The following is a 16,366-nucleotide window of genomic DNA, read 5'->3' on the forward strand; positions in this document are numbered from 1 at the left end:
ATAGTCTGAGGCCATCCCACTGTACGAGACGTGGTTTGACAAAAAGCCACAAGCTTTCTTAAAGGTATCTCTTTAACTGGTCAAGGTTTTGCCACCACTGGTAGTCTAGTGTTGGACACTGATAGGGAAAAGATTTTCTTTTCTCACCTTGAGTAATCCACTAATCCAACTAGATACGTCAACAATGGCCTGAAGACATCTTCTTCTTTAAGTACGATCTCCGTGACGAAGGTTGGCAATCATCATGGCTATTCTGACCTTCGAGACAAGAAGACACACTGGGTGCAATTGTAGGACTTCGACATTAAATTTGCTTGCTACATTAAGAGCCTAAGAGTCTTAGGACCCTCGCGATAGTAGTTCCTTGGGACTACCTCGGTCATTATTGAGTCAAAGGTGCAATATACCTACTATCGGTGTTCATTTTAAGTTAACGTTATTAGTTATTGCAGTGGCAGCTAGTCTATTTTTTATTTCAGACAAAACATTAACGGAGCATCCAAGACCAATCTTCTTCTTAGAGTGCCTGGTAATCATTCTGGCTAGGATGACTTTGTTGGTTACTATACGGAATAGCTGTATTGAGGTCTTTCTATACCATGCTCTCAGGTTAACAAATCAGGATATTCTTCTTCGTCCTGTGGCCCTTTTTTCTCCAAGGAAACTAGACAGTATAGACAGTGTGCCCAAGATAATCCAACTTACTCAGAAAAGTTTCTTTGTGATTTTGTGAAATTTCTTTGTGATGTTCTCCACATTTGAAAAACCCGTGCTATTAAATTTTAAACGATTATAAGTTATTGTTTGCATAAAATTCTGTTTAATCTGTTGTGATTTCTAAATATAATTCGCAACAAAAATTACTTTTAATGCGAATTTAATTTTGAAATTTTTATAATCCTTTACTCTCCTGTCACCAATAATAAAAAATCCAAACTTTTGAAAACTATGGTTATGATGACACGTCACCCCCTCTAACACTCTTCCTAAATATAGGTCATAAATAATTAAAATTAAATCCGACAATTATGCAAATCATTATTATTCGTATTAAAACTTTAATTATTTGATAATTTAAATTTGCAAACAAAAACTGATATACATATCAAATGTTTACATTACTGGATGAATCAAGGGTTAATGCAAAATCTAAACAAAATTAGTTTACATACGAACATAAAAACAGTTTATTATAAATACATATTGCATTTCTAATATTAATATTGTAGATAATTTAAACTCAATTTTGGTTTGTTTTTATATAACATTTTGTAATAACCTATATTTAGTAAAGAAAGCTAAGAAACCTTGTTTATGATCATTAGAAACTAATAAACAATCTTTTAAAATCGATTTTTTGTATCGAATGATCACTTTTGAGTCTACTCTTTATTTTATTCTTAATGTTTGCCTATTTACAGTTCAGTCTTGACTCATTCATCTAAACACTATTATTTCTAGTCGTATATTTAAAAGCACTACCAGGACAGATCCCCTATTTGATCCAACAGTATATAGCGAGTTTCTTACAGCTGTAGGCTGTAGGCCATATACTGTGCTGTAGCCGTTTGTCTCATCCTAGCTTAGGCCTCCCGTCTACTGGATCCGGAAAGTTGTGAAATCAGTTCGTCCAAATTCGGTGGAAAACCAATGAAACGTCCACTGGGCCCGTACCGTTCGTACGTTTTCGTCCGAATTCAGTCGATGCCGTATCCTATTCCAGCATATTTTGATATTATCTAATTGCGAAATGTCAACCTAATTGTGAACGGGTAATTTTGGTCATACAGGAGAGAAAATATCTGTGGGATCAACGTGAATCGAAGTATCATATGCGAAATGTACAAAAACAGTTGTGGAAGGAGGTTTCTACTGAAATGAAATTTACATTATATCGAAAAAACGTCATTGCATATTATTATATAGGTATCATTTCATTATGTATAATTCAATTATTATTGTTAGGCCCAGTTGTCAACTTATTTTTTGAAGTTTGAGGGATACAAAATGAAGTAAGTCTCTTACTTCACACGCTCTCAACGAGCATCTATTGTGACCTACAGAAATGAATCTGTTGTTCCTATTACTGGAAACATTATCCCTTACTTAAGGCTAAAATTATGCAAGCCCCTCTCTATCAATACTTATATTATGTAACAAACAGGTGATACGTGTAAACTCAGCGATGAAGGAAACAAAAGTAATGATTTGGGTGAAGAGTTAGCTGATGAAGGCGATCTACGTTTAACTTCTCAAACAAGTACAACTTCGTGGTCGCATGGTGAGAATGATGATAGTCATCTGCAAGCACCCACCACTTTCAGCGTCAAAAAATTGTTCATAAGACCACCTAAGAGGAAAAGATGCTCAAAAAACGAACTTTCCCCCTTTGATGAAAAACTCCTTGAAATTGAAATTAAAAAAAATATTAACTTTATTAAAGGCATTTTATACCAAAATTGAGAAGTATTAATGTTTTTTTTCATTGCTTGGAGTAATTGCGTTAAATCTGAATTATGTAGTTGATTTGTAAAATGCGATTATCTCGAAAACTGTTGAGTTTTAAAGTTATTAACAAGCATACCTTTTTTTTGTTAAAATAATGTATCTTTAATATTTTATATCACAAACATCGGTAACTTAAAGAGCAAAAAAGTTAAGTGTAAATGTATGCCACATCTGTGGCACATGTGGCGCCTCCTATCAGCTACATTAAAGCATGCATCAAATTATAATTTAAGATGTTCAATAGTACCCAGTTATGAATTTTGATACATAACTGTTCACAAACATAAAAGTTATAGCGAAAATTAAAATTTTAAATTTCCACTTTAACACCCTGTATCTTTCTTAATATCAACATTTTATTAAAGCAATTTGGCTTAAATCGTAATATTTTTAAGTGTAGAATCTACTGTTTCTTTTTGTACAATTACTTAAGGACCGCCCTGTATATAAACTCTTTTATCCAGTATGTCTTGATTGTGTTCAAAAATATTTTTCATTTTTTTTAAATTTTTTATACTCAGAATACTTTATAGAACATAGAACAAAAAATAAGATTTTTATTTCTCATTCTAACAATCTTCTAACAATCATCCAGGCATAAAAATCTAAACCAACTTTTTAGACTAGAAGTGGTAAACAAGAAGGAATTTTTGTAACGTTGAAAGAACACGAGGGAGAATCTTCTAGTAAATATCCAATAAACTAAAATTCTACTTTTATTTTGTATAGTGTATGTTTCCAGCTACTATTCATATAGCGGGATAGCTTTTATTTGCCACACTATCATAACTTTCTCTGACAAATAATTTAATCTTTTAAATACTGTGTTGACAATAGTGCAAACAGCACATCCCGTTCTGCCATAAAACCACCCAAATGGACGGCAAATACACATTTATTATACGACCCCTACGAACTATCACCTTCCTGTGTAGTTTACTTACATACAGGCAGATTAATAGCAAACAATATGGTCAAGGGTGGACTAAATGACCACCTTTATGGAATTAGAAATTTCGGAAGAGCCTCTGTTACAGGCAGTTAATGACATCCGCACAGAATCGGCTTAAGGAGTATTACAAATTGTAATACGTAGTTCTAAATTGGTAACAACAATAAACCTAAGGGACTGCAAGACGGTGGTTTTATTACATTTAACTAAATATTCAATTAAACAGTGTCAGTATAGATATCTATTTTGTTACGTAGGTTATATACACTAATAACTGAGGTGATGAACAAAAATAAATGAAATTAAGCCATAAACTAATCGCATGACAGCTGTTAAATTGCATACTTTGTTTACGTTTCAAATGTTGTGAGCTAGACGTTATATCCTTTGTATCATATGATCAATATTCTTCTTGTGGTATAAGAAGGCTCTTGGCAACATTTCACAAATAATTTGAAAACAGTTTTAAACAGAACTCACAGAAAAGCAGACTAGCACTTGTGATATATAAAACATATACCCTATAAAGGAATGTAGGGACACAGCGATCAAGAATCCACGAGATGCTTTCATAAAAAGGATCTCTACTGGAGACTGAAAGCTCCAACCCAAAGAGGTCCTCGGTTTGTTCTTCATCAAACTGGAAGCGAAACTGGTTTTGTGGCATTGGCCGAATTAACTTTCTTGGTCAAGAAGGAAACCGCTGATTACCACGACGAAATGGACGGAAATCTATATGAAGAATGGTTTGAGAAGATCTTAATTATAAACTTGCCGAAAGACAAAGAAAACGTTGTCATTTTGGATAACGCGTCATATCACTCTCGCAAAATTGATTTCTCGAAAAAATTGTGAAACAAAAGGCAAATAAAGGATTGGCTAATCGAAAATAACATTTTCTTCAACGAAGTTTACCTAAAAAGTGAATTACTGGATACCGAGGCCGCATTTAGAGACGAGTACGACAAGTACAAAATTAAAACAATTACGGAAAAATATGGCGTTAAGATTTTGAGACTGTCGCCTTACCATTGCGAGCTAAACCCATGGAGACGGTGTGGAATCAAGTCGACCCATATAATGAAGACTGTAGTAAGTCATTTAAGATAGTTTTGAGAAAATTATTTCACTGTAGTATAAACACTGGTGAGTAGTTTCTAAAATATCCAAAAATAAACTGTTAAAAACAAAACTTTTGTAGGTATGTTTATTTAAATGCAGTTCCCAAAATTTATCACCAAAAATTTATATTTTTTCTTAGTATATTTTGTTTTTTTATATGAGTTATTACATTTTTCGTCGGAACAATTTAGGAAAAAAATTACAGACAAACATTGAATTTCACAAAATAGGTTACATTTATTTCTACTCAAAGTCATCTTCTTCAGATTCGCTGGTACTAGAACTTTTAGAGTAATGATGTATATTCTACTTCGTCTGTGTTCCCTCCTTTGACCGTAAAGACAAATATGGTACAAACGCGATATTGAAGGTGGATCACCTCTGCAAAGCTCTAATAAACCTTTCAATTTCTTACTATCAACAGGTAGAGGAGAAGTATAAAGTTTCGGCAACTCAGTGGAATGAGTTTGAAGTTGACTACGCCTACTTTTTTCCAGACATAGAATTCTTGGATTTTCTGCAAATTCGTATTTAAATTGAACAGTATTAGGTTCTTCTGGTAGCCACGACAATTCCCACATTTTAATAATTTTTACTGGGTTAAAAGTCCATCTCCAGTTTTGATTTTTTATCATGTCAGAAAATTTTAGAAAGTATGCTTGGGACATTTCTTTTATTGTGTAGGGTTGACCAGTTACTTTGTAGCATTTGCAAATTCTTTGAAATATATATTGAAATATATTGAAATCCCCTCGTACGTATTAAAAGACGAAGTAATTTTTTTAATTCCTCTTCGAGTCGCCGAGTAAAATAAACCAGTTTTAGAGTTGTTTATATTTCCTTGGTATTTTCTTTGATCGAAACCACTTTTAGGATATTCTGTGTTTCAAATAAATATTCCAGTTTATACATTTTCTTTGAATGTTTTCTATTATAATGGGAAGGAACTAATGGAAACAATTTAATATGAGTTCTCACACTTTCCTTAATATATTCTGCAATTTTATTGGGTCTTACAGTATGGCGTCCACGCATATCCTTTTCTAAAGTGCCACCTGCTACAATTTTTTTCAAGGCAGTTGTACCCAGGTTTCCGATATATTCAACGTGTTTAAAAACATCGTTTTACAAATTTTTATTCTTTTATTATCAAGCAGAAAATTATATTCTCGAGAAAAATTGCACCTTGACTCAGTTTTCTTTACTACCTATTTATTTTCTCTTTGATGAACACATTTTGTGATTTTGTGATGCAAAGACTAACACTGCATTCTAACTGGCTTCTACAATAGTCCGAAACCGTTTTGAACTTTATTATAATCCATTTAGACTTTTAATTGAATTTTTTATTTAAATATACCAATTAGAACAGAAGTTTTTTACTTCGATATTCGAGTTTTCGTAATAAAATACTGCAAAATTATTTTTATTCATTTGGTAAGAACCGGTCCTGCATAGTATTCACATTTATTTTTGGAAAATGCGGCCCTCCAGTGATTTATCGGCTGTTGAGGTAGGGGTGTGCCCCTTTTAGGAAGGTTTACGCAGTAAAATCAAATTACAGTGATTGTTCTATTATTTATGTTGCAGACATGGAGACAACAGCTTCAGAAACATATGGCGCTGGACATTTTATCTGTAATGTATTGGAAATGGATAACATGCGTTAAAGAATACAGATTAGATCTTTCCTTGGCAATGTTATGCAGATCTGTCAGAAATGAACGAAATAAATCTTGTAATTTTAAATGATGATAGACTAGAATTTTTGTTCTTAGCGAAGTTTTTCTTTTAAAGATACACTGAGGTACCCCAAATTATAGTAGCTGTCCCTTAAAGAACGTTTGTCGAAGAAAATCACTAAAAATATTTGTTTCAATCTAAGATTATGAGGATATGAAACTGCGACGAAAGAACTAAAAGATATTCTTCTTGACAGAGTTATAGCCTTGTTTTCTCTATGTCCTTATTCCCAGTACCTGTGGATCTGTTTCCATATTGTCCAGGAAGCTTTTTTTCGCACTTTGCAATATTTCTGTCCCACGGGTCTTTAAGCATTGATTTCAGTTGTCTCATTGATTCGGATCTTTATCTCCTATCCTTAATGCATGCCCCACCCATCTTACTATGTTAATTTTAATTGTTTTTATGATATTTGCGACTATATTCTGTTTTTTCGGGACCCGTATGTTAAAGACTTGTCACACTGCAGTTAGTTAGCTTACTGTAAATCTTCCATTCACTCATGATACCAAATAGAGAATTCTAGAACCATCTACCAGCTTCGTTAGGTCTACTGGATGAGTACCACATTTTTTTGAAATCACTTGGCAATCTACAAAAAGTGTTTCCGCTATTCCTATATAATGCATATCAGTCATTTAAGATTTATTTGATTGTTCTGGATTCTCCACTACAAAGTTTGCAGGCTAAGTCTTCATAACAAAGTCGCATTTGTATGCAGGTATCCCTTCACTGGAGCATATCCAGTAAGAAAGCATGTTATGACTTTGAACTGATTGCTGCTTGTTCGAATAATAAATATTTTTCATTTGTTTAACAGGGTATGCTTTCTCTATGAGAGTTGTGTTGCCTTCCAATCCAGGTGGTTTTGGGCACTTGCACGGTCGGTCTGGATTGAAGGTTTTATAGCTGATGCTCTTTTGGTAATTGCATCAGCTCTTTCATTCCCACATATTCTACGTACTTCTTCTTCTTTAAGTGCCATCTCCGCGACGAAGGTTGGCAATCATCATGGCTATTCTGACCTTCGAGGCAGCTGCTCTGAATAATTGCCTTGAGCTACAACCAAACCACTCTCTCAGGTTCTTCAACCAGGAAACGCGTCTTCTTCCTACGCTTCTCCTACCCTCTACTTTTCCTTGAATTATGAGTCTCAAGATGTTGCTACGTACTACCTCTATATGTACTACCTATGGTTCCCTGAAGATGAACAGATGATATTCGACAGCGTGCCACGAAGCTAAGAATTTTACTGCATTGCTGTCCAAAGAGAATATTTTTGTTTAATCCTGGCCGGGAAACTTGCTTGAGATAAACCCCATGGGAAATTTCCTGGCATAAACCAAATTGCGTCTTAATATACAACTACTAAATATTATAATATTTCTACACACATTTTTTTATTAGCAAAAATAAATACCTTCGCTTATACCGTGTTTTTTTAACTGTATCTCCACATAAAAAATAAATGAGGACTTACACGAATTGTAAAACTAAGTTAAAAAAAATTTAATCAGTTTCATTAGAAAATACAGAAATTTACTGTTCGCAAATAAAAAAATAATTATTTAAAAAAAAAATTTCGATCCTGCCAGGATTCGAACCTGGAATCTTCTGATCCGTAGTCAGACGCGTTATCCGTTGCGCCACAGGACCTCTGTTTAAATGGTTTTAATGTTTGTATGTAGGTCAACGTCAGAGATATAAATATACACAAAAGTTGTTATTTTTAAAAACTTTGCATTTCACAATGTAATTACTTATTCAAGACGAAACTATAAATCTGGTTCACGAGTAATATGTTTAAAAGCGATGGAAAATACTTTAAACAATCTACTAAATAAAGAATTTGGCAGACAACTAGTTGAACTAATCGTGGAGACACTAACAGCAAAGAATATAGACGCATAATATGCGTATGCATATGCGTCTATAGTCGGTTCGCTATATTTACGCGGGTTTCGGATTAAAAATTTTATTGTAAGTACCCAGTTTTAATTAACTGCTCTTTGGGGAAATATCAACTGGACAAATGAAATGAAAAATAATCCATAACTTTTTTTAATTAAATAATAATGGAAAATCTTTTATATAATTGACAGTATAATAAGGAGAATTACTTCATTAATGGAGTCGAATGTGGCTAATATAAACCTAATAATAATTTTATATTACACTTCACACAGAAAATATGGTCTATGTATATTTGTTCCATGGAGAGAATTTCTAATGAAAAATAAAAAAATTTAACTTGCCAACAAAAATGAAAATCATTCATTATCATCAAAAATATCATAATCGTCATCATCATCACTGTCATCACCATTAATTGTTATTATGATTAGACTTATTTCGTTTATTTTATTTTCACGAGTCCACCAATCTTCTATTAGTTTCTCGCACTTGAATATACAGTTGCACCACACTTCTGGAGTTACAATTGAAAGTGCCTTTCGCCAAGTTTCCCGAACTGCATTAGGCCCAATATGATTGTCATAATATTGGTTTGCTATTCCCCATATATATTCGATGGGATTAAACTGGCAATGATACGGTGGCAGACGTAAAACTTGATGACCGTAACTTTCAATAATCTGATCCACAACAAAGGTTTTTGGTTTTGCGTGGATATTTGCCAAGCGTAATAATTCTGATTTTAAAATATGTTGTGTAAATGGTATCCTTTGTCAACCATTCTTTAATTTTATTAACAGTCCAAGAATTCGTTGGACTTTTGTTTAATACTTCAGAATGGTAAGGTGCATTGTCTAAAATAATTACGCTGGGGTCACTTAAACCTGGGAGAAGTTTTTCATGTAACCATTTAACAAACATTTCTGTGTTCATATTATTGTGATAGTCACTTGATTTTGATTTAGATGAAAATATTAAATCAGCACCTTCTATAAAAACCGATTTCCCTCCTGCATGTAAAATTATGTGTCGCTTCCCTTCTCCATCAGTATGTTTGATAGACTTTACGTTATCATCTTGCCATATTCTCTTGGTTGCACCCCTAGAAAATATCCATGTTTTGTCCAAATATATAAAATTTGCCCTTTTTTCTTTTAATTTAGAATATTTTCTTAGAAAGTTAATTCTTTTATGCCCAACAGAACTTCTTTCACAAAGGGCTTTTCTGTTATCCTTTTTTTGAAATTTGAAACCCAAATTATGTATCACTTGCCATAGACTTGTTCTGCCAATTTCGTCAAATTTTCTATCTTTTAATTCCGAGAGAATTGTATTTAAGGTCACATGTTCCTTGTTGGCTCGCATTCGATAAATGGTATCACGAATTTCAAATTTTTTTCCATCTGGAATATCTTTCGTTTTCAATGATAGGCGAGTTTTTCGCTGATCTTCTTTCGGCCGTTCATTATTGCGATTTTGTAATACTCCTCTTAGTTTGGTTTCACTAATTCCTAGAGCATCACATACGCGTTGTTGAACAGACATTACCGATTTTAAAGGACCGCCATTTTCTTTTTCATCCGTAAAATATTTATGTACACCACAAATTAGACTATCTACATCTAACACACGTCTAGGCATTTTTAAATATTTCCACCAAACATACAATGTCAACACTGGCAAAGAATCAATTCAACTGCAATATTGTAACAAATTTATACCTACCCTAATGTTATTTTAATGTATTTTAAAATATGACCATTAATGCAGTTTTTACCTAATTTTCTGGGAAGTCGTTTACTGCAACTGGTTATCAATGAGTCATTAGCATAATTTTGTTAATCCGAAACCCGCGTAAATATAGCGAACCGACTTTACAATTTTGCTAACAGCAATGGATAGTAAAATAAAAAAAAACGGCGAAATTACTAAAGTATTTTAAAAAATATTGGGTAAAGGGTATTTACACGATCCATTATCAAGTAGCGTACTTCCCTCTTCACTTTACTTTTACACAATATATGTACCTACGATACAATTTACACAATAGATCAGGATTCTGATTAGTGAGAGAAATATTCTAGGTAACATCCTCAGAAAATTGGAACACTACCTATTCGTGCGAATCCAAAACCCAGATAATATTCGTGTTATAACTCTGACTATTTCACTAGATTATTTAACTGATAAAAGGTCATATCAACGCCACGTTTCCTACTGACAAAACTTCTTCCTGCCCGTGATTTCTCAGCGACAAAATTATGACAGATCCGTCACAAAAGTGTCTGGTAACTCTATTGTTGTTAGTTTGACAAACGTCATTGAGGTGTAGATAGACAGATATAATGAATCCAGAAGAAAAATTAAGATTTGCATGCCAGTCAGGTGTAGAAATAAAAAAATTGGCTTCGGAAAATGTCCCATTGAACACACAGAGGTCCAGAAGCTGCTAAAACTCAAAAACAAGACCAAGACTGCAAGACCAAGACCGATTTTGGGCAACCCTAACAATATTTGTCCAAATAATACAAATTTGCCACTAAGTACAGCTAAATCACTAAATATTTTTAAATTGATCAGTCTTTATCTACTTAAGCGGAAAACACACATAAGCGATCACGACGCGATGGCGTTCACGATCGCGACCGCGATTCGACTCGTCTGAAACAAATAAGTGAATCCGCACATACTGGTCGCGACCTGCTGCCGATCAAAGAAATTTGTGCAGCAACTAAGGCACAGAGGGCACTCTAAGAAGAAGAAGATCGTTCGACCTGTTTAAGCCAGATTACAAGAATGTACGTATTAAAAATAAAATCGTTCTGTAGCATCAACTGGTTCCATAAAAGTTGATTGTTGTTTGCAGTAGCGCACCTAGAATTTGTCTCTGGGGTGGGGTTTTGGTTGGTCACCAAAATTTTTTTTTATGAGGTTACCTCCATTTTGAGTCCTTAAAATGTGTAAGTAACAGTGTCGGAATAGGGTCCGGGGGGGGGGGGTTTAACCTCCAACCCCCCCCTCGGTGCGCCACTGGTTGTTTGATGATAATATCAAAGAAGATAGACGCTTAAGCGTCTATCTTCTTTGATAATATTGTCTAATCTAAAATTTCATCAAATTTTCAAAATTCGTTCTAAAATCTGTAAAAAAACGATTCTCATCTCTCCGAAGTTCTGGGTTCAATTTATGAAATTCTCCTTGTTGTGTTTGCGCCTCAGGTTAATGTCATCTATCCAAACATCTCTTCTTTTTCTGCAAAATAAACTGCATAAATATCTGCATTTGTAAATGGAAAAAATAAAACGCCTACGAATACCTTTTATTAAATTTTTGCAGTGCTTCTTCTTGTAAGTCGCACATTTTATAAACTATATTTCTAACTGTATTTGAAATCGCAGGTCGCTGTCTTTCCAATGTGTTCGCTTTCTACAGAAATCGAGATCACCATCGCCATCGTGGTCGCTTAGATGTGTTTGTTCTTCGCTTTAAAGTGTTCAAAATCAACACAAGCGCTATTATAACAAAGCGAAGAATACAGACGCATATGCGTCTATATTCTTTGCTATTAACATAGAAAAAAGCTAGGTATAAATACTCATTATTTGGTTAAAACAGCCTCAGCAAAGACTAATCATACCTAATAATCGCATAATCGCAACTGAATAAAGTAAATTCTTTGTAAATATGTAGTATAATGTATTTAAATAATTCTTCCTTCCTTGTCGCACACACTTTATTGGATCGCTGTCGAACACAGCCCGGCTAGCTCAGTCGGTAGAGCATGAGACTCTTAATCTCAGGGTCGTGGGTTCGAGCCCCACGTTGGGCGAAACTTTTATTATTAATCGAATCTAATTTAATTTTTTGACTCATTCATATCGAGAATTCAGACTATTATACATTTTAAACTAAGTAGATGACGTTAAAGCAATATTGTCGATATTTTTGATTTACATTCCTGGGACGACTTTATTGGAAGATAGTTAATTAACTTTGACTTAGTGAATACCCGTCAGAAAAATCACAGTACTTATGTGATTCGTCTTTAAAAAGACAACAACATGCAATGCTGACAGTAAAATTCTCCTGTTAGTGATTCCAAAGTAAATCAAACGGAACAACCAAAAGAAAAACCTTGTCATCGACTACAATTCTGATATGACGAAGTATTAATTTGTAAAATTGAAATAACAATAATTATCCTGATTTGTGTGTTTTATTCACTGCGTAAAGCTTTTTTGCCGGCACTCTATGTTATTTTAAAACATAAATTATATATCCTATCTTTCATGTTATTATACTTGTAATTTTTTTTCTATTAATTTCCTCTTTTATGTGGGTAACCAGATCCTACTGCATTCTGCCGAAGAGACGCTTCTTTGACTTTCTTTTCTTTTTAAAATATTCTCAGAGCAATATTGGGAATTAAGCTTACTTCAAAAATATTTAAAGGAGAAAAAAGACATAACATTTTCGATTTATTTTATATTAAAAATTGTATTGTGATTTAAAATTATTTGTGAAAATACTCGTAGTTATTTTAAATTTTGATTTCGTAGATCAAATTTGCCCTCAGTAAACAAACGGTTAAGTTATAGACTATATTAAACTAAAAGTAACCGGGGGCGTAGCTCAGATGGTAGAGCGCTCGCTTAGCATGCGAGAGGTACCGGGATCGATGCCCGGCGCCTCCAAACTTTTTTTTATTAATTTAATTCGATTTACAAAACTTTTCGTAATAAATTTTTCAGAAGCCTTCACGATTAACTCTTCTACTTAATACAAATTTTAGATTTTGTATGTGCCTCAGATATTCTAATATATTTATAATTATTACATTATTCTTCGTTGCTACGATAACTTCTTTACGGAACCACAAAAAAACTGTTCTGAAGCTATTTTCTTATGACATTTTAAAGTAATTTCTATTTAAATGGGAATAAGCCGCAATTAAAGGTTAAGTGGACTTCAGAACTTCGAAGTAGAAATTGAAACGTCAATAAACTTACTTCTTTAACCTGTAATATTTCCCAGTAGCGCACCTAGAATTTGCCTCTGGGGGGGGGGGGGTTTGGTTGTTCACCAAAATTTTTTTTATGATTTTATAACGTTACCTCCATTTTGAGTCCTTAAAATGTGTAAGTAACAGCAAAGAATATAGACGCTTAAGCGTCTATCTTCTTTGGTAACAGTGTCGGAATAGGGTCCTGGGGGGGGGGGGGTTTAACCCCCCAACCCCCCCCCTCGGTGCGCCACTGATATTTCCATTTAAATAGTAAGTACATACACAAAAAACTAAATATCAATATGTTTATGGCGATTTTAATTAGTAATATTAAATTAAATTTCTTTAAAATTTGTGACAAGCTGGTGAAAATTTAAAAGAGTTTCCCAAAAAAGAAATTTGATGATTTTTAATTAAATGTGGAACATTGCAGAGTATTAAATATTATAAAGGTATTTCTCTATATTTATTGACGAATAATCAATATAAAACCAAATAAAACACTGGAGACAAGAGATAATTATTATTTATTTAACTGTAAAGTTTTTCAATCGTGTCATTTGGTAATATGGTTCTGAAGCTATTTTATTGTGTCATCTTTATATTATTGACTATATTTTGTAAATAAACCACTTTTTATATACCTAATTAATAGATTACTTAATAAAAGTTACACTTTATTCAGATTTAGTATACTTGCAATGTTCAAACAAGCCCGGCTAGCTCAGTCGGTAGAGCATGAGACTCTTAATCTCAGGGTCGTGGGTTCGAGCCCCACGTTGGGCGAAGTTTTTTTGTTTTTTTCTTACCTGAATTTGAAATTCAGATAAAATAATGTAAGTAGTAGTAGAATATAGTCCTGTGTTCCAGTAAAATTCATTCGCCCAACGTGGGGCTCGAACCCACGACCCTGAGATTAAGAGTCTCATGCTCTACCGACTGAGCTAGCCGGGCTGTGACATATATTTTTTTTTGGTTATCTCTGTGCCACATTAAAATAATGTGGCACAAACAATATAAAGTAATAATTTATATAAGGTATAAGATCTATAATAAGACTATAAGTTGCTTGTGTTGGATATCGAAGTAAAAAGGGAAACTAAACCAAAATATTGTAATGGACCACAAAAGTTCAATTTGTTGGATGTTTAAAGATGAGGACCAAGGTGTATTAACTTTTGGTAGTTAAGGAACTTCCTAAAACTACGTCGTAAAAAAATTGAACTGTTTAACATTTTTCAAAACTCCCATTTTCAGTGATTTTTTAGAAATTCAGTGTTCAGAAACTATAAAATTTTATTTCTTGCTAATATTAATTATTAAATTAGAGTCCGGATGTTTAAGCATAATGCTTTTCTTATGTTAAATAATAATAAATGCAGAAATATATATTTTTTAATATAAACGAAATGCAAAATGCAAATGCAAAAATCAGACATTTGGCACCACTTGTTTATGTTTTCTTTTACTGTTTAAATCTGTATGGCTTTTTTGAATTTTTGTGTTTATTTGATGCTTTTTTATAATATATTTTTATCATTTATGCGTCTACTACTTTCATGAGAATAAGTCACAATTGAAGCTTAAAATAAGTTCATTGACGTTTCAATTTGAACTTCGGAAATCGTTCTAAAAATACAAACATTAATAAATTAAACAAATTTTGTTTTTTTATTACTTGGTGAAAAACTCTTCTAACAATTAAATTTTATCTAAATCATTTATACTTGCAATTTAGGGATATATTATACATTTTAAAGTGGACGACTTTATAATGATATTTCCAATCTTTCTGAGCTGCGTTCCTGGGACGACTTTATTGAGAATATCCGTCAGAAAAATCATAGCATGAGATTCGTCTTTAAAAGAACAACCACATGCCATGATGACAGTAAAATTTTGCTGTTAGTGTTTCCATATTAAATCATGAGGAAAAAATCGGAGAAAAAACCTCATAACACTATCCCGACATGGTAAGTATTTAGTCTTACATTTAGTTTACTCTCAATAAACACCAAACTTCATACCACCATACCACTCTTACTTACACCAAACCAGATTTACTTAGCTCGGAACTACTCTCAACGTACAATGGGACTACGCTCAAGAGATTAGATCCAGAATTGAAATGGCACGGTCTACATTTATTAAGTTGAGATCCTTGCTGTGCTGCAGTGATCTCAGTTTGGGAACCAAGATGCGGATAGTGAGGTGCTACGTTCTTCCAGTGTTACTATATGGAGTTGAAGCCTGGACATTGACGCAAACCACTGAAAAACGAATCGAAGCCTTCGAGATGTGGATATACAAAAGGATACTAAAAATATCTTATGTGGACCATGTCACCAACGTTGAGGTCTTACAGCGCATGACAAAAGAAAAAGAAGTGCTTAATTTAATTAAACAACGTAAGCTTGAGTACCTCGGCCACGTGATGCGAAACGAAGAAAAATATCGAATTCTTCAACTCGTTATGCAGGGTAAAGTATTTGGCAGAAGAGGACCGGGACGCCGTCGTATCTCGTGGTTGAAAAATCTCCGACAATGGTTTGGGATGACCTCAGCGGAGCTGTTTCGCAGAGCAGTCAACAAAACCATGATAGCCTTGATGATCGCCATCCGGATCGGATAAGGCACTGAAGAAGAAAAAACACCAAACTCTGATTTTATATGTATGTTATTTAAAAAAACATAAATGATCTATCCTAGATATGTTACTGACTTACTAATAGTGATATTTTCCTTTTATCAACTTTCTCTTTTAATCCTACTGTCTCATTGACAACAACAGAAGTTGCTAAAATCATCAGACGACTAAAAAGAAACAGAGCACCAGAAACGAAAGACATCCATAACATCACACTCAATGAGCTACCGAAGACAACAGTGCAACTAAACTACATTTTCAGATTTTGCCTAGAAAAAGCGCATTTTCCGAACAACTGGAAACATGCAAAAATCATCCCTCTACTAAAACCAAGGAAGAACGGAAGAAGACCAGAAAACTCCAGCCCAATATTCCTCCTGGAGTCACTAGGAAACATTTTGGAAAAGATCATCTACAGAAGATTGATGAAGCAGGCGGAGAGAGGAAGAATAATTCAAGAGGACCAATTCGGATT

The 16,366-nt window shown here is 33.6% G+C and overlaps 5 non-coding genes across 5 annotated transcripts; 3 read left to right on the forward strand and 2 right to left on the reverse strand.

The window, feature by feature from the left end:
* Window positions 1-7,908: 7,908 nt before the first annotated feature.
* TRNAR-ACG (transfer RNA arginine (anticodon ACG)) lies at window positions 7,909-7,981 on the reverse strand. The gene has a single exon. It is a non-coding gene; the product is annotated as a tRNA-Arg (tRNA).
* Window positions 7,982-11,995: 4,014 nt separating this feature from the next.
* On the forward strand, window positions 11,996-12,068 carry TRNAK-CUU (transfer RNA lysine (anticodon CUU)). The gene has a single exon. It is a non-coding gene; the product is annotated as a tRNA-Lys (tRNA).
* Window positions 12,069-12,860: 792 nt separating this feature from the next.
* On the forward strand, window positions 12,861-12,933 carry TRNAA-AGC (transfer RNA alanine (anticodon AGC)). Its single transcript has one exon. It is a non-coding gene; the product is annotated as a tRNA-Ala (tRNA).
* Window positions 12,934-13,957: 1,024 nt separating this feature from the next.
* TRNAK-CUU (transfer RNA lysine (anticodon CUU)) lies at window positions 13,958-14,030 on the forward strand. The gene has a single exon. It is a non-coding gene; the product is annotated as a tRNA-Lys (tRNA).
* A 95-nt stretch (window positions 14,031-14,125) lies between these two features.
* Window positions 14,126-14,198, reverse strand: TRNAK-CUU (transfer RNA lysine (anticodon CUU)). Its single transcript has one exon. It is a non-coding gene; the product is annotated as a tRNA-Lys (tRNA).
* Between the last annotated feature and the right edge of the window lie 2,168 nt (window positions 14,199-16,366).

The sequence above is a fragment of the Diabrotica undecimpunctata genome, chromosome 6 (genome assembly GCF_040954645.1).
Source record: "Diabrotica undecimpunctata isolate CICGRU chromosome 6, icDiaUnde3, whole genome shotgun sequence".
NCBI classification, from domain to species: Eukaryota; Metazoa; Arthropoda; class Insecta; order Coleoptera; family Chrysomelidae; genus Diabrotica; species Diabrotica undecimpunctata.